This window comes from Durio zibethinus, chromosome 10 (assembly GCF_047325235.1).
Source record: "Durio zibethinus cultivar Kanyao isolate XHJ-2024 chromosome 10, ASM4732523v1, whole genome shotgun sequence".
NCBI lineage: Eukaryota > Viridiplantae > Streptophyta > Magnoliopsida > Malvales > Malvaceae > Durio > Durio zibethinus.
The window spans coordinates 24,269,238-24,289,266 of record NC_143171.1 but is presented as its reverse complement, the minus strand read 5'-3'; the positions used below and the strand labels follow the sequence as shown (position 1 = coordinate 24,289,266).

Genomic DNA, 20,029 nt, shown 5'->3' with positions numbered 1-20,029 from the left:
TATTAATTAATAAAATATTTAATTTAATTTATTTCATTAATAAAATAATATTATTTAATTTATTAATAATATATAAAATTTATAAAATAATAATACATCAAATATAAATCTAAACTTTATATACGCTCGAAAAGTTAAAAGAATTTCATTTTTTATGTACAAGTCATATTCTTAAATTTATATACAGTAAAATTTTATTTAAAATTTTGACTTAAGGTCAACAGTGCATATGATTCTAGTCAGTGGTCTATAACATGCGAACATATGATTCTAGCTAGTGGTCTATAACATGCGTACATATGATTCTAGCTAGTGGTCTATTTACAACTAGTTTTTTATATATTTATATATAGTGAAAATCGATTGAAAATTTTGACTTAAGGTCAATATATGCGTGCATGTGATTCTTTGTGCCCTTCCAATGTGCTCGACAGCACAGAGAGAAAGGAGGCCAATAATGAAAAGCATTTTTGGATAAGGACGGTATATGTGTGCATGTGATTCTTGTCGTGTCCTTTCAATGAGCTCGACAATATTAAAGTATAAATAATATATTAATATTTATAAATTATTTAAATTTAATTAAAATAAAATTTAAATTTTAATAATATCGAGTTGAATTTTAATTCAAATAATTTAATTTATTAATCAAGTTGAGTTTGAGTATTTTTATATTCAATTCAAATAATTCAAAACATAATAAATTTTTATATTTAAATATATTTTTATTATTTTAATTAATAAAATATCTTAAACTCAAGTTTAAATTTGAGCATAAATAATTAAATTTTTATCGAATATAAAAATTAAATTTATTTTGATATATCAATCAAGCTTAATCGAATGAGCTTAAATAGTTTGATTTTTATGTCAAATTGAGTTCGAATTAAAAAAATAAAATAAGATTGAGTTTGAATCGAATTTCAAGTCTTGAATTTCGAATCAAGTTTATACTTAAACTTAATACTGTATCGATTTAAACTCAACCAATTATATCCTTAGACAACACAGAGAAAAGAGGCCAATAATCAAAAGCATTAATGAATTTGCCACATCTTCCATCGCCAAATGGCCTTTCACTTTAGATTATGGAGTATACAGTCAAAACATCCCAAGCTAAGTTTTCCCAAACCATCTTTGTTCAACAGATCGAAGAACTCCCCATACATCATCTGTAAATGATTCCTTTCTTGCATCATCGCCATGAAATTCTTACGTTTTACTTTGTCATCTCTATTTGGTTTCATGGCGTTGAAAAATCTTTCTACCATTTTCTTCATTTCCTCCAAAGCTGATTTATAATATGATTCCACTACCTTTCTTAACTCATCCATTTATTTTCATTAGAATAAATTTTTTTTTTCTAATTTGGTTATGATGGAAAAAAATTTGAGCCTTAGTTATATACGAACTGATCTGTGTTATTTGTCTTCGTCAATGCTATGATATTAATTCTTTTTGAATTAGAGCCAAATAAAAGGTGGTTGAAAGCACTATGTCTCTTCATAACATATAGATTTATAAATTTATAGCTAGATTTAACAAATGGAGTCACCACTAATATTTTTATTATGTGTGATTGGTCACTTAAAGAATCTATCATTTTAAGGAGCTCCTAAGCTTGACTAAGGGTCTTTAAAAAAATAGATTCAAGTCTACTAACTAAAACATGGTTCAAAAATTCGATTACATATGAGAAAAGTTATAGCACCCCCACATGCACATCTAAAAGATGATATCATCTTATTTTAAATTTATCATAGGATCTTAGTTTTAATGGATTTAAGTTTTTATGTTGAATATTGAAAATAATTCTTAATATTTTTCATCAATCTGGCATAATTCTTAAAAATATTTTTTTACCTCAAGAGTATTTAAGAAACTCATTTATTTTCTTGAAGAGGTTCCGTCGTTGAAAAGATTTTTTTAGTTTTATTTTTAGTTTTTATTGAAAATATATCTAATTATTCCACAATTTGGGCCAAATTAGAAATATATTTTCTTTTGAATTTCTAAATTCTCCACCATTTAGGCCTATTTAGAAATTTCATTTTTTAAAAAAATAAAATAATATGACAATTATTTTTCTTGAAATTTTATTTAAATTCTTTCACTATTTGGGACAAATTTAAAGAAATTTCTCACTTAGAGATTTCTTAGGAATTTACCATTTGAAAATTTTAAGAATATCATCATTAGATAATTATCACATATTTTTAACCAAAATTTTATTTTTTATTTTTTATTGAAAATAAATATTAGTTATTATTATTGAAACTTTATCTAAATTATTCTACTATTTGAGATAAATTTTGATAAAATTTCTCATCTAAGAATTTTATAGAAATTTACCATTTGAAATTTTTATAAATTCTATCATTTGATAATTAATACTTATTCTCAAAAAATATTTTATTTTTTATTTTTATTCTTTTTTTTTTAAATTTAATCATGCAAAAATACTAAAAAAAACACATAAAAAATAAATAAATAACTAAAAAAAACTAAAAAAAATGAAGCAGCTCAACTAGAGCAGTTCGGCATGGTTTGGCTTCAGATACAGAAAGCAGTTCAAAGACTCGGCTCAAAGGTAAAAACTGGAAAAAATCATTAGAATATAGGAATTTTCAAGATTTTTTCTAAAAAAAATTCCTTTTTTTTTTTTAAAACCCTTAAAAAATCTTCAAAAAATTTTCTTAACTGCTTTCTCTGATTTTTGCCTCTCTTTCTTATTTTTTTTGTATGTATTTGTATGATTTATGTGGATATGTATTTATAAAGTTCTGAATTTGAGAACTCCAATCGAAAAAGGAATCTCAATTTCCTTTGAATTCCAACCTTAAACCTAACTCCAACTTTATAAACCAGTTCCAACAATTTCACACAAACTCAACTACTTATTTTTTAATTTTTTGACTTTTTTATTAACAAAATTAACTCAAGTAAAACCCCAGATAATATTGGGATGCTATAACTACCCCTCTTTGCACATTTTTTGTGAAATAAGAATTGTGCAAAAACGTAGACAACCTAATCAACTTGACACATTTTTTTCGTTTTCTTTTTCTTTATTTTAAGCATTCTCACACTTCCTAAAAACTCTTATAAACAGATGCTCCACAACTTTAAAAAAAAAAAGCTTATCTAAATAGTGGCACAACAACTTTGAAAAATAAAAGGCTCATCTAAACAGAGGCATAACAACTTTGAAAAATAAAAGGCTCCTTTAAACAAAGGCACAATAACTTTGAAAAATAAAATGCTCTTTTAAACAGAGGCATAACAATTTTGAAAAATAAAAGGCTTTTCTAAGCAGAGACATAACAACTTTGAAAAATACAAAGCTTATCTAAATAAAGGCACAACAACTTTGAAAAATAAATGGCTCCTTTAAATAGAGACACAATAACTTTGAAAAATAAAAGGCTTTTTGACAATCATGTCTAGCAGAGTCATAGATCAGATCTGATAAAATTTGTAACGAAAACTCAAAGATTCATAATTTGAGTTCGAAAATCAAAAGTTCAGCACAAAAACCTTTCATTTTCACAAGAATTCAAATTTTTAAGATTTCAAGATTTGCATTTGCAAATTGCAAGACTCGTATCTAACATTTAAAGATTCTCATTTGAATTTTGTAGATTCACATCTAAAAGTTCAAAGCTTCTCATTCAAGTTCAAAGGCTCACATTTAACAAATTTAGGGTTCACATCCAAAAAGTTTAGCTTTTTGTTTGAATTTTGGAGATTCACATCCAAAAGTTCAAAACTTCTCATTCGAGTTCAAAGGTTTACATTTAGAGTTTCACATCTAAAGTCTCAAAAGTTCTCATTAGAGATTCAAATATGCTCATTTGAAAACGTCTTAAAGATTATCATTTAAGACTAAAAGATTTTCATTTAAAAATGTGACTCAAAGATTCTCATTTGAAAATGCCCTAAAGATTCTCATTTAAGACTCAAAGGTTTTTATTTGAAAATGCCTTAAAGATTCTCATTTAAGACTCAAAGATTCTCATTTGAAAATGCCTTTAAAGATTCTCATTTAAGACTCAAAGATTCTCATTTGAAAATGCCTTTAAAGATTTTCATTTAAGACTCAAAGATTCTCATTTGAAAATTCAAGACTTCATCAAAATATTCAAAATTTCTTTTCCAAATAACTTTCAAACTTTTATCAAAGTCAAAATTTTGTATGTATTGAACGTCATGATCAATGATGCAAAATTTTTTTTAATGATGCAAATGTAACAATCTAGATTCTCACAATGCCATATTTTCAACCATGATTTAAATGTTTACTATATAATACAAGTGCATAGCTAAACCAAAGTTTTAAATATTCTCCAAACAACAATGCAAATGCAATGCATGTAATGCAAATGTCCATGTCATGAAATTCATTGTGGTAATATGATTATCAAAACTCCTCTATTTTGAGCTTTTAACACTAGCCATTTCAAAATGAATTCTGTCTTCTATCACTTGGTCACCACTCATAGGTTTCTCAGCACTAGCCATTTCAAAACAAATTTTATCATGTATCACTTGGTCACCACTCATAGGTTTTTCAGCACTAACCATTTCAAAACAAATTTCACCCACTAATCTATATTATTTTCATCATTTGATCATAACTCATAGGTTATGTCAATTAATTCATCCTCATATTCATCATTTGATAATAGCATCTTTTCAAATTTTGCCTTTTCTTCATTTTATTGGCCAATCCATCACTATATTCATCATTTGGTCACACCATGCAGTCTTTCAAATCATCTTTTTAAGTTTTTGCACTTTTTTCATTTTTTCCCTTATCATCTTATATTTCTTTTCAAAGAAATGCAAGACTCTTTTATGCATATTGTCATTCATTCATTATCATTTCAAATCATGACAAATGTAATACAACCATACATTTTCTCGATTTGTTTTGGAGATGTAAAAATAAGAGAGTACAAGGTGAATTGAGAGAAATGTAATCAATGAAGAGTAAGTTTGGTACAAAAACAAATGGGCAAAAGAACAAATTCAAAGCATGCCCTTAAGAATGGTATTGATCAAATGGAGTAACAATATCCAAACAATGAATATTCAAACAATTTTGAACATTAATCCAAGATTTTTTCAAAAACTCATTCCATTGACTTTTGAAGTCATTTTGAGTTTAATGAACTTTGTCCCAGCTTTGAAAAATCTTCTAATGTCTTTGTCTTTCTTCCTTGTGAACTATTTATTTAACTTTCAACTTAAAGATTTTTCTACCCAAATTGCCCTTTCGAATTTTCAATTTAAGTCTTCATTTTTTATTTTTCTCTTTTTTTTCTTTTTTTTCATTTTTTTTCATTTTTTTTCATTTTTTTTTCATTTTTTTTATTTTTCATTTTTTCCATCCATTAGTGATATCTTTCACACATCAATCTCTAAAGTAATGTAACATGATTTTGTTCTTCCGTCACGAGTATGCCTTAGCTCAACATATGATCATTCAATTCAAGCATTCACATTTGATCCAAATAGACTTTTAAAGGTTATAACGTAGGCCATGGTGAGGGTCATGAAAGAAATGGATAAAATAGGCTTAAAACATGTGTTTAAAAGGTTTCAAACCAAATGATCATTTCTCATCATTTGATGCAATTTGGCATTTCACCCTATTCCACATCATTTTACTATTTTTTTATTTTTTCTATCTTATTCTTCACAAAAGAATTCTCATTGCTTTGCCCTAAATCATGTGTGACATTCATTTTTCTTTTCTCTCTTTCCTTTATTTTACTTTTTTTTATCTTTGAGACCCTTTACGATCTTTTGCCTATTTTTTTTCAAAAATTATCTCCTAATGTGAAGAATGATCCTTAATTGGGTTTCTTTAGAAAAAAAATCATAATAGGCTCAAAAGGGTAGCAATAAATGATTTTTTGAATGATATAAGAAAGATGACCATTTTTTCTCTCAAATATGAATGCTTTCTTTGAAAATCATCTATTGAACCAAAACAAACTCATGGATCTTTATAAAAAAATTGCCTATCTTTAAGACATATCTATTTGCTAGTAGCTTATTTTTTTTACTCAAATAGTCTTCATAGATCAATGAATTTTTAAAATTAAATCTCAAAATTATTGTTATCATTGTCTAAACATTCATCATTCGAAATTTGGGAATGAAAAGATATGAAAAATAACAAAGTTTGGAATAATGGTTAGGACAAAGAGAAAATGTAATTAAATGCATCAACTTGTCTTTTATTAAAATGATAACAAATGAAATCCTATTGCATAAAAGAAATCTTAACTTTACTTTGAAAGAAAACCTAGAATGACAAGCAACTTCCAACCAGCCTTAACATCCTTCTCGAAATTATGCCCTTATGCAACCAGGTGAAAGATTTTTATTGATATCTAGCCTTTTGATTCGTTATAGCTTTTCAAATCATACTCGTTCTTGATCTCCACTTGAAACATTAACATTGTAATTAGGAAATAGATTGCCACTAACATTAGGTGTTGTTACCCCTCCTTGATCAAAGTTTATCATTCCATCCTTAATCAATCATTGCACTTTATGCTTTAGGACAGTGCAATTTTTCATGCAATGACCAGTAATCCCATAATGGTGGTTATAATGGGTTATAGGATCATACCAGTTAAGATAAGATGACTTGAGTGGCTCTAGACTTTTAGGGGCAATCAAGTAGTTATTATAAAGCTCTCAGTATAATTTTGTATAAGTCATAAGAATTAGATCAAATATAAATTTTTCTCAGGTAGTTCACAAGAGCAGTGAACTACCTGAGAAAAATTTATATTTGATCCAATACTTGTTGGGTTGGCAGGATAAATTTGAGGTCTTATGAGTAGTTGAATGTTAAGGCTATATATGGGAGCTTGATGGCTAAAAATGAGTTGCTATACTAGTAAGTAAAATGGTTGTAGAGAAGGTCGATATGGGTAGGGCGAAGTATTACTCACAGCAAGATAGTATGGGGAGTAACCTTATGGTGGATAAGGTTGATAACCCCCGAAGTGTCTACCAAAACTCATAGCTTGAGCTTCAGTCTCTTTCTTCTTTGACATCTTTTTGGTTTCTTCTCTTTTCAACTTACCATTTTTAATGGCATTCTCAATGATTTCACTTGAGATCACCATGTTGATGAAATTTTTTATGGCATTCCCTATCATCTTTTCATAATAAGGAGATATTAAAGTGTTGACAAATAATACTATAGTCTTTTTTTCAGTCAAAGGAGGCTACACCTAAGAAGCAATATCCCTCCACTTATAAGCGTATTCCTTAAATGATTCATTCACCTTCTTTTTCATATTCTGCAAGGACAGGCGATCAAAGGCTAAGTTTATCATATGCTAATACTGATTAATAAAGTCATGGGCCATATCACTCCAAGAATGAATATAGGTTATATTCAACTAGATATACCATCTAGCAGCAGAGCTCATAAGGTTATCTTAAAAAATGTGCATTAATAATTTTTAATTATTAGCATAAACAGCCATTTTTCTATAATACATGATGATGTGAGTTTTCGAACATTTTATACCATCATACTTTTCAAACTCTGACATCTTAAACTTCTAAGAAATAACCATATCTGGGACTAAACAGAACCCAGTAGCATCCACTAAACCATAAAAACCAATGCCCTCTATACCCGTAACCTTTCCTCTAACAAGTTTATCTTTTATTCGACTTTTGAGGCTTCTAAAGTCTTTTTCTCTTTAGGCCTCCGCTTCTTCTTTTCTTCTGGATCATCTAAGTTGGGGATTGGTACTAATTTTATTACCTTTTAAGTAAAGATAGGATTTACATAACTTTGATACTACCCTAGGTTTGAAGTTGATGACATTTCAGGGTATGTATACCCTATAGAGTATGTAAACTGCTAGGGTGGTGCATCCTAAGTGAACTGGGCTTGATGAGGCCCAAAGCCAGGAAGATATATAAGGTCAGCCACTTTTTGTAAAGGATGGTCTTGTTGGCTAGTATTTTTTTTTTATGTTCTTCTCCTTGTTCAACTTATTCAAAGCTTATAAAATCCTGTTCAATTCCTCTTCAAGCTTTTATTAGGGTTTCTCTTTCCTCTCGAGACTGTTGGAATTTTTTTAATCTATCTATCTAGCACGAGCTTTTGTATTATATTGATGAGTGAGGTTTTTGCTAGATGGAGCTATCCTTGAACCTTGAGTATCACAATTATGATAAAAAATGATATGCTTTATATGTAATGCATGTAACATACATTTCCCTAGATGTAGGTATGAGATGTGGCAAATATTCCCTATATGAAAATTATGCAAATCACAATGTTAAATATGATAATGAAAATGACACATGAAATTAAATGATATGAAAATTATGCAGATGCACAAAATTAAATAAACAAAATGGTTAGATAAGCAATATACAAGTTGTTCCTTCTTGTGTACTAATTTTAAGGTACATTTATTGATCGATAGAAAGGTTTTTATCCTAGGGTTAGCCTTTTAAGTGTAAACTATATGCAGGGTTAAGTGACTTTGATCACTAAAGGTTCTTAAATTATTCCTTACATCATTGTCCATCATAGACTAGTAAGGCAGTCCACTCCTCACCCATCACAGGCTACCAACAAAAATGATTTAATTTGAGTGGGAGCATTTTTGCTAGCTATTGTAAAGATTATCATTTCACGAGAGCGTAAGTACTTTACTCTCTCTTAAGAGGGATGAAGCCCGGGTGTAGAGCTCATATAATACAAATGCATATGATAGTAGGTGTGAAAAAATATATAGATTTCTTGCCCAAAAGAAAAAAAAACAAAAATGTTAGTAAACAGATAACACAAATCATTACACTTTAAAATCATTAGACCAAAAAATAGGATAAATTTAAAAGTTTATGGCTTGACTTTCTATGGTTATCTCCAGTGGAGTCACCAAACTGTCATAACATATAGATCCGTAAATCTATAGCTAGACTTAACAAATAGGGTCGTCACCAATCTTTTTACTAAGTGTGATTGGCCACATAAGGAATTTATCCTTTTAAGGAGCTCTTAAGCTTGACTAAGGGTACCTAAAAAAATAGATTCGGGTCTATTAACTAGAACAGGGTTCGAAAGTTCGATTACTTGTAGGAAGATTATAGCACCCTCATATGCCCATCCAAAGAATAGTACCATCTTATTTTAAATTTATCCTAGGATCTTGGATCTAATGGTTCTAAGTTTTTATGTTGAATATTGAAAATAATTCTTAAGACTCTCCATCAATCTAGTAGAATTCTTAAATATATTTTCTTATCTCAAGAGTATTTAAGAATCTTATTTGTTTTTTTTTGAAAAGGTTTTATCGTCAGAAAGATTTTTTTAGTTTTATTTTTGGTTTTTGTTGAAAATATATTAATTATTTCACCATTTGGGCCAAATTAGAAATATCTTCTCTTTTGAATTTCTAAATTCTCCACTATTTAAGCCTATTTAGAAATTTTTTTATTTTTTGGAAAGAAAATAATATGACAATTATTTTTCTTGAAATTTCATTTAAATTCTTCCACCATTTGGGACAAATTTAAAGAAATTTCTCACCTAGAGATTTCTTAGGAATTTACCATTTGAAATTTCTAAGAATCTCATCATTGAATAATTGTCATATATTTTCAACTAAAATTTTATTTTTCATTTTTTTTATTTTTTTGATTGAAAATAAATATTAGTAATTGTTATTGAAACTTTATCTAAATTATTCCACAATTTGGGACAAATTTAGATAAAATTTATTACCTAAGAATTTTATAGAAATTTATCATTTAAAATTTTTATAAATTATATCATTAGATAATTAATAATTATTCTAAAAAAATATTTTATTTTTTATTTTTATTTTTTTAAATTTAATCATGCAAAAATACTAAAAAAAACACATAAAAAATAAATAAATATACCAAAAAATACCAAAAAAAAATGAAACGGCTCAGTTAGAGTGGCTCATGCAGCTTGGCTTCAGACATAGAAAGTGGCTCAATGACTGGGCTCAAAGGCAAAAATTGGAAAAAATCGCTAGAATTTGGAAAATTTTCAGATTTTTTTCAAAAAACATTCTTTTCTTTTTTAAAACCCCCAAAATCTTCAAAAAATTTTCTTGACTATTTTCGTTGAATTTTGCCTCTCTCTCTGATTTTTTTGTGTGTATTTATATAATCTGTGTAGGCATGTATTTATAGCGTTTTTGAATTTGAGAACTCCAATCTAAAAAAGAATCTCAATTTCCTTTGAATTCTAACCTTAAACCCAACTCCAACTTTACAAACTAGTTTCAACACTTTCATACAAACTCAACTACTTATTTTTTCATTTTTTTTATTTTTTTTATTTTTTTATTTTTTCATTAACAAAATTAACCCAAGTAGAACCCTAAATAGATTTGGGGGTCTACATCTGGAAAATATGTGTTAATAAACTTAGCAAAAAAAAACTAAATATTTTAATAAATTTGATTGTAAATTAGGATTTTGGCAAATAACACTAACTAAAGAGTCAAAGCCATTGACAACATTTAGTGCACCAAAAGGCCATTATCAATGGAAAGTTATGTTCTTTGGACTTTGTAATGCTCCATAAATTTTTTAAAGGTGGATGGACACCATTTTTGGGAAATATAAAGACTTTTGTATAGTATATATTGATGATTTACTTATATTTTCTATAACATTAAATGAGCATAGGAAACATTTGAAGATTATAGCTCAAGAATTTATAAAATATGGTACAATATTAAGCCTTAAAAAGATAGAGCTTGAAAAAACTAATATAAAAGTCTTAGGATTAAATTTATTTTCAAATGGTCTTATTTTGCAAGATCATATTATAGTAAAAATTAAAGAATTTCCATAATAATTGAAAGATAAAAAACAACTTTAAAGTTTTTTAAGCCTTATCATTTATAAAAGACAATTTATTAAAAATCTCTCTAAAAAAAAGAAAGTTTTACAAGAAAAACTAAAAAAGGATATAACTTTTTTTTGGACAAAAGATGATTATGATATTATTAAATAAATAAAATTAGATCTTAAATTTATACCTAAAGTATATCTTCTTAAACTAAGGGAATTACTCATTCTTGAAATAGATGCTTTAGATCAACATTGGGGATGTGCACTCAAATCAAAGGTAAATAACCAACAATTAATTTGTGGTTATAATTTAGGAAAATTCAAACCTAATGAAATAAAATATATTATTTTTAAAAAAGGGTTACTAGTAATAAAAAATGCAGTAACAAGATTTCATATTTATTTAGCACCTAAAAATTTTATTATTAGAACCGATAATCAACTAGTTAAAAACTTCTTAAGAAATTAGAAGTTAGAAACTAATCCCAGAAGGATTAGATGGTATAATTTTTTATGCCAATATAATCTTTTTATTGAATTTATTAAAATTCTTGTTGAATTTTTTGAGCAAACCAAATGGATAGAAGCAAAAAACTTCTTGAGTAATAAGGATAATAAATCATCATTCAGAAGAAGCAATCTAAACAAAAGATTTTTTCTCAAAATCCTAATCTAGGATTATCATATCCTACATTTTTTAGATTACCAATCCTTTATCCTAATCTAGGATACCTTTATTCTCTTCAAAAATATATTTTTTTCCACAATCTTCATTACAATCAGTAATGGAACCTATTCAAGTCCCCAATATTTCTCAATTTTCGTAGGATCCAAACCAATAGACACGTATTTCATATTTTGAAGTCCTTTAGAGAACTGAGGAATTGCTTAAGCTAAGGCAACCTCCTCTAGAAATAAAATATTTTTATAATCCATGTTTACCCCCTTAATTATATTATCTACTAATAATGTATGGAAAGCTCATATATCTAAAAGCAAAACTAAATTTGAAGAAACATGACAAAATTAGCATAAGTTTTAGCTAATCAAGCTGAACAACAAGCTCAATTTCAAGAACTTGTATCCAAAACAACATATACAAATAACTGGCTAAAAGAGCAAGATCCAAACATTTTTGCTATTAATAAAAATGAATACTCCTTTGAAGAGATAAACAATCTCTTGAAAGTTTATGAATTCTTTGAAAAACAAAATTTTTATTCTAAAATATTAAAATTAAAGAAAATTTTAATGTTTGAAAAAGCTACAATTCTCTTATCCAAAGAGATGCTTCAAATAATAAATAGTACTATTCTTCTTGAAATAGAAAAACTATTACAAGAAAAATTTGTAGATCATCATTCTTAGAAAGATAATTCTATGATATATCTTAAAAATATTAGAATAGGAGAACCCTTTCTAAAAATAAAATTTAGACTTGATCATGAACTATTTGATATAACAAGTGTCAAAATTGGATTAGTAGGCCAAATAGTTGTACAAAAATTTTCTTTTCACTTAATAAAATAATATTTCACTTTTATTAAATCAAAATTTATTGATTTCATAAAAAATTATCAATATTTTTGCTACATTCATTTTATATTGCAGCCTCTTAAGGATTTATCAAAAAGAAAGGTTTATCCAACCTTATCGAATATAAGAAATTCAAAAATTGATGGGTAGAACTCTTCTTGGAAAAATCAATGAAAATTCTAAATGGCTTAATCAAGCTTTAAGGAAGTTCTCATCTCCTAATCAATACCAATTTTAAATAGGAATATTTATGATGAACAAAGCAAAAACCTTTCATTGTGACATAATAAGATCTCAATATTCTCAAGTCTCTACTTCAACTGACGGTCGTAGAATCTTCATTCAAAGATCCTATAATGAAGAAAGAATACCACCAACTGAACCACAAATAGTGAAGCTTTTGGAACAATTAGTTGACATTAATTATTTACCTATCTTATTTACCTACCTTAATTAATGGAAGGAAGATTGCATTATAAAAGATGATGGGAAGGAGTCTCTGCCTCGTCTCTTTCTAATAGAAAAATAAAACTTATGGAATTTTTTGCATCAAGAAATAATCTGTATTTTAAAAATTATGAAGAAAGTAGTTTTAGTAACAATCTAATTCTACAATCACCCTCTTCTGTACCTTTATTCTCAAATAGAGATAATGAAGACAATGAAAGTATTGCTAGTGAACAATCATTTATTTCACATAGGCAATCTTGTTTTTCTCAACCTTAAACAATAGATACAAAAAATATAAATATTCCTATTTTTCCATGAGATACAAGTAGTCAAAATCAAGAAAAATTGGTTTTCAATTTAGTAAACTCAATTTTAAATTCAATTTCTTCTAAAAATACTAGAAGAGATGGTATTTGAAGTTTTGCTATAATCAACCAATATAAAATTGGTAATGATAAAGTAATTACGTTTTCAAAAAATCAACCAAAAATGTATTATAATTATGTTGAAGTAGAATTTAGATTTGAAAAGTATAAACAATACTCTTTAAATATTTTAATAACAACTAGAGCTACTATATGTAGTTGTATAAGTAATGCTTTGCCATTAGAAAAATGAGAGCCTCTAAAACACCGTATAGCAATAATAGGAATCAATGGAAAAGAAACTATAACAGGATATAAAGAAAAAATGTTTCTATTTATTTTATGAATAAAAAAATTCATAATCCCAAAATTTTATATTTTTCTTTTATGCATGGTGATATGTTATTAGGAAATAACTTTATATACAATTATTTACCTTTCTGTTTGAATAACAATAATATTGTTTTTATTATAGATAAAGAATCTATAGAAATACCTTTAGTAAAAAGTCATAAACATATATGTGATTCTGATTCCCACCTAAAAACAAAAAAAAAAAAAATTAAATCAATTAGTGAAACACACTGGTTATATAAAGTATTAAAAGAAATTTTTAGTGAGGAACCATTAAAATTATGGTGTAGAAGTTCTTGTTTTTGTGGTATCAAAATTTTTGATTCCAATAAAATAATTAGGGTAAAACCAATGATCTATACTAAATAAGATATAGATGAATTTGATATACAAATCAATGAACTTTTACAAAAAGGACTTATAGAACCTACTACTAATCCACATCCAAGTCCAACATTTGTGGTAAGAAATCATGCTTAACAAAAAAGAGAAAAAGCTAGAATGGTAATCAATTATAAAAGGGTTAATCAAAACTTAATATTTGATGGAAGCTTTATCCATAGAAAAAATGTATTAATAAACTTAGAAAAAAAATATTAAATATTTTAGTAAATTTGATTTTAAATTAGGATTTTGGCAAATAATGCTAACCGAAGAGTCAAAACCATTGACAACATTTAGTGCACTAAAAGGCCATTATCAATGGAAAGTCATGCCCTTTGGACTTTGTAATGCTTCACAAATTTTTCAAAAATGGATGAAATAGTATATATTGATGATCTACTTATATTTTTTGAAACATTAAATGAACATAGAAATCACTTAAATATTATAGCTCAAGAATTTATAAAACATAGTATAATATTATGCCTTAAAAAGATAAAGCTTAAAAAAACTAATATAGAATTCTTAGGATTAAATTTATCTTCAAATGGTCTTACTTTACAAGATCATATTATAGTAAAAATTAAAGAATTTTTAGAACAATTGGAAGATAAAAAACAACTTCAAAGTTTTTTAGGCCTTCTCAATTATGGAAGACAATTTATTAAAAATCTCTTTAAAAATGAGAAAGTTTTACGCAAAAAACTAAAAACAGATATACATTTTTCTTAGACAAAAGATGATTCTAATATTATTAAACAAATAAAATCAGATCTTAAATTTATACCTAAAGTATATCTTCCTAAACTAAGGGAATTACGCATTCTTCAAATAGATGCTTCAGATCAACATGATGGATGTGTACTTAAATCAAACGTACATAATCAAGAATTAATTTTTGGTTGTAATTCAGGAAAATTTAAACCTAATGAAATAAAATATATTATTTTTGAAAAAGAGTTACTAGCAATAAAAAAATACAGTAACAAGATTTTATATTTATTTGGCACCTAAAAATTTTATTATTAGAACCAATAATCAAGCAGTCAAAGATTTCTTAAAAAATAAGAAGTTAGAAACTAATCCTATAAGGATTAGATGGTGTAATTTTTTATGCCAAGATAATTTTTCTATTGAATTTATTAAAGTAACTAATAATGTTCTTGCTGAATTTGTTGAGCAAACCAAATGGATAAAGGCAAAAAACTTCTTGAGCAATAAGGACAATGGATCACCATCAAAAGAAATAATCTAAACAAAAGCTTTCTTCTCAAAATCATAATCCAAAATTATCATATCCTACTCCTTTTAGACCACCAATACCTTATCCGAATCCACAATATCTTTATTCTCTTCAAGCATTTTTTTTCCATAACTTTCATTACAATCAGTAATGGAATCTATTCATGTTCCTAATGTTTCTCAATTTTCATAGGATCCAAATCAATGAATGCCTATTTCATATTCTGAAGTCCTCTAGAGAACTAAGGAATTGCTTAAGCAAAGGCAGACTCCTCTAAAAATAAAAGATTTTTATAATCTAAGTTTATCCCCTGAATTATATAATCTATTTAAAAATGTATGGAAAGCCTATATATTATAAAACAAAACTAATTTTAGAAGAAACATAACAAAATTATCACAAGCTTTTTAGCTAAGCAAACTTAACAACAAGCTCGATTTCAAGAACTTGTTTTCAAAACAATGTGTAAAAGTAGCTTGCTAAAAGAGCAAGATCTAGATTTTTTTGCTATTAATGAAAATCACTACTCCCTTGAAGAGATAAACAATCTCTTGAAAGTTTGTGAATTCTTTGAAAAACAAAATTTTTCTTCTAAAATATTAAAATTAAAGAAAATTTTAATGTTTGAAAAAGTTACAATTCTCTTATCCAAAGAGATATTTCAAAGAATAAATAACGCTATTCTTCTTGAAATATAAAAACTATTACAAGAAAAACATGCAAATTATCATTCTTAAGAAAATAATTCTATGATATATCTTGAAAATACTAGAATAAGAGAACCCTTTCCAAAAATAAAATTTGGATTTAAGCATGAACCATTTGATATAAAAAGTATTGAAATTGGATTAGTAGGCGAAATAGTTATACAAAATTTTTCTTTTCACTTGATAAAACAATTCCTTGCTTTTATTAAATCAAAATTTATTGATTACATAAAAAATGATCAATATTTTTGCTACACTCATTTTAATATTACCAACCTTATAGGGATTTATCAAAGAGAAAGGTTTATCCAACCTTATCAAATACGAGAAATTCAAAAATTGATGGGTGGACCTCTTCTTGAAAAAATTAATGATAATTTTGAACAACTTAATTAATCTTTAAGGATGTTCTCATCTCCTTATCAATACCAATTCCAAATAGGAATATTTATGATGAACAAAGAAAAAACCTTTTATTGTGAAATAATAAAATCTCAATATCCTCAAGTTTCTGTTTCAAGTAACGGTCATAAAATCTTCATTCAAAGATCTTGCAATGAAGAAAGATTACCACCAACTGAACTATAAGTAGTGAAGCTTTTGGAACAATTATAAAAAATTGAGGACATAGACCATCCTCAGCATTTATTATTTCAATACCAAGAAGGATAGAATATCTAGAATAAAACCAAGACTAGATCTCCACAATCATTCAATCCGGATGATGAAAAATTAATAAATCTTGATAACATCCAAAAAGGGTAAGACAGCCTATAAAATCAGCATGAACAAGATGAGATAAAGCAGATATATTCATTATAAATTATTATCATCTTTTAAAAAAGTAAAAAGTTACTTTTTTGTCAAAATTAGGTATTAACAATTAGTTTCATTATTGTCATAGGCATTAATTATTTACCTACCCTATTTATTAGATTTGGATATATCTAAGGTGCTCGATTTTAGTACTTAGCTCTAGATACCATTGTAATCCTCAAGAGATGATATTTAGAGTTAATACTTCCATTTTATTACTTTTATGACCCATATACTTACAGTGCATGCAACAAGTTTTTGATGTCATTGCCAGGGATTGTAGGCATAGTTTAGGGCTAATATTAATGCCAAGCAAACCTAGGTGTAGTTTAGATCATTTTTTTCTTAGCTTTTGTACTTTTAGTTTCTCTTCAATGAATTGGAAAAACTTGTTAAGTCCTTTTGAGCCTAGGTTTTAGAGTGATTATACCTTATCTAAAGTTGATGGATTTCAAAACACTATGGCTGAACCTTTAGGGTATAGTACCTTTAGAAATTTAACTTACCCTATTAAGTCTGAATTTCAAAACCAGTGATCTTATGAAAGTTTAGTGTCTAGGAGTGCTACTAATGAGTGTGAATCATATCCCATTAAAGCCTTGCCTTTTCATATAGCAACTCTAGCTGATAAAATAGATGTTATTAGAGCTTAATATGACCTCAGTTTTGTCTATCCATCCCTAAGCCCATTTTCATGTTGTGATAGTTGTGGTTGAGATCACTTTAGTGCTGGATGTCTGATTACCATTAAACTTATTCAATTTGTGGGTTACGCAAATAGTCAACAATTTGAATTATGTCCAAATACTTACACTCCAGGGTGGGAAAATCATCCAAGTCCCTCACGAGACATAAGTAAGGAAAAGTAATTCAATTCTTTATCTTTGCATTCCTTGACTTGCCCAACTGAATGTTTTCTACCTCAATATCCTTCACTATAATATCCTGATCCAATATAATATTCTCCACTTTATGATTTGCCTCCTCAATATCATTAGGATCGACAATATCCATCCCACCATCCATCACCAGATTACTTTTTCATGCCACAACAATTCCCATCACCATAATTTCTTCCTCTTCAAGAGCAAACACAATCATTGTAAGAGATGCTTAACACAATTGCATCTCAATAGTTTACTATGCTTCAAATACAAGAAACTCTTCTTAAAAAATAAGAAGCTTCTATTAGGGATCTAGAGATTCATGTAGGTTAAATTGATAACACCTTTTGTACTCATCATCAAGATACCTTTCAAGCTAACCCTTATATGAATATCTATAGTCACCCCTTTTGAGCTTTACAATATCTTTTTTTTTTTTTATTTTGCACCGACATTAATAAAACCAGCCCTTGTTTTTATATTTTCTATCTTTTATCCCTACCTTATGTGCATGCGAATCATGTATGATGTATTAAAGAGCTATGTGCATTTTAGAAAAAGGTGGAGTAATGCAAAAAAAAAATTAAAAAGAAATAAAAATGTGCAAAAATAAAGATTGTGAAAAATTCAAGTTTTGGGGTATTACTAATTTTAAAAAGCTCTTATTCATTGAAAATCAAAACGATCCTAGCTTCAACAATGCATGATTAGGGTAATTAAGCCAAAAATGCCTTTCATCCCACCTTTACCTTAGCCTAACATTACAAGTTTTGTAAAGACCTAAAGATCCTTGCTTGTGTGCATATCTACATTAGTGTAGAAAGATGTGAAAGACAAACTTATGAAATATGTTCATTCTTTGATGATGCTTTGTTTGATTTTTTGGTTGCATAATCACAACCGAATTTCATGCGATGAAGTGTGATGGACATTGCACACATAATGGAACTTCAATTAGTAGTAACTTGTTTTTGAATAAGTCTTGTATTAGCCAATATTTATGATTTTCTTTAAGCTATAGTCATTTTGCAAACTTGGTGAAAATCATTGTAGATTGATTTTTAAAAAGTTGAATTGGCTCTAACATAACTTTTGTTTTGCTTGAGGACAAGTAAAAGATTAAGTTTGAGGTTGTGATAATTTTATTTTTTATAAAATTATCATAGGATTTTTAAGCTTAATTATAATACATCCCTACTTAATTTTCACTTATTTGTTGTGAATTAATCCATATTTCCACCTAATGTTGTAATTCTCTCAATTGTAGGGCCAAATTAAAAAGGTTAAGAAATTTTAAGGACTTAAAGACAATTGATACATGGTGCGCATGGAAGAAGAAAAAAATGCATGGAATTTTTTACGTTGCCTACGCGTGTTTGAAGTCCCTTGACGCTCCCTTTGTTTTCCTCTTTCATGTACACGGTTTTGGCCTTCTTGAAGGGTATAGACAAAGTGCTAGCTTGGTCTCAATTGTCAAAGAAGAATGGCCCAGTGAAGATGTCATCCATGAGTGAAAGGAAGGAGAAAAAGTAACGAAACCGTGGCTTTTTGTCAAGATTTTCTTGCCTCCTCCAAGTCTTCAATTGGTGGTGTTAGGTGATTACAGTGTGAGAAAAGTCAAAGAAGCGACATGATTTGGTTTCGGCTTTACAAATTTGTTTTTCACTTTGGCAGCTGGCATGGCTCCACCTTGCAAGACCTTTTGGCCATAAAAAATTCTCCTAGGAAGCTGCCAAAAACGGTACGTTGCTGCTATAAAAAGAGGGAGGAACTGAACCAAACGGGACTCCATTTTTTTGCTGCTCTGTTTTGCTTTCTCCAAGTAGCAGCGGTTTGGCTACTGATTTATCATCTTTCTATTAGCTTTTTCCTTTGTATTTTGTCCCAATTTCATCTTCCTTTATTTTCCTTATCTAATATATGATTTTATATGAAAAGTTGATGGTTTAAACACGCAAAGCAAGCTTGGAAGAGGGCCAAACCGCACTGCCTATTCTCCATGGCAGTCACGGTTTGAGCCCTCCAGGACACTTCATCCCTTATATTTTTGTTACTTGCTTTTGTTGTTTAGTTTCATGTTTTTACTTTCCCTTTAGTAACTTAATTCAGTTTTTAATTTAAAGTATGATTGTTCATGTTTTTGTTTAACATTTTTTGTTTACACCATTGCTCCCAAAAGTGACGACAACATGCTGTCTTTATGGTAGTCACGGTTTTGAGCATTTTCAAGGGTGTTTCTCCATTCATTTCTTGTTTAAAATATTTTTTAGCTTGTCCTTTAGTCGCTATTACTTGTTAGTTTATGTTAAATTTAATTGGAAAGAGCAAAAACACATCATAATTATGCAAAGTTTAATTGGGAAGAGCAAAAACATATCATAATTATGCAAGAATCCCAAG

At 27.7% G+C, this 20,029-nt stretch overlaps 1 long non-coding RNA gene across 1 annotated transcript; it reads left to right on the top strand.

Moving 5' to 3' along the window:
* Window positions 1-18,718: 18,718 nt before the first annotated feature.
* On the top strand, window positions 18,719-19,913 carry LOC149516559 (uncharacterized). Its single transcript, XR_016345857.1, has 2 exons — window positions 18,719-19,225; window positions 19,304-19,913. It is a non-coding gene; the product is annotated as an uncharacterized LOC149516559 (long non-coding RNA).
* The last annotated feature ends 116 nt before the right edge of the window (window positions 19,914-20,029 follow it).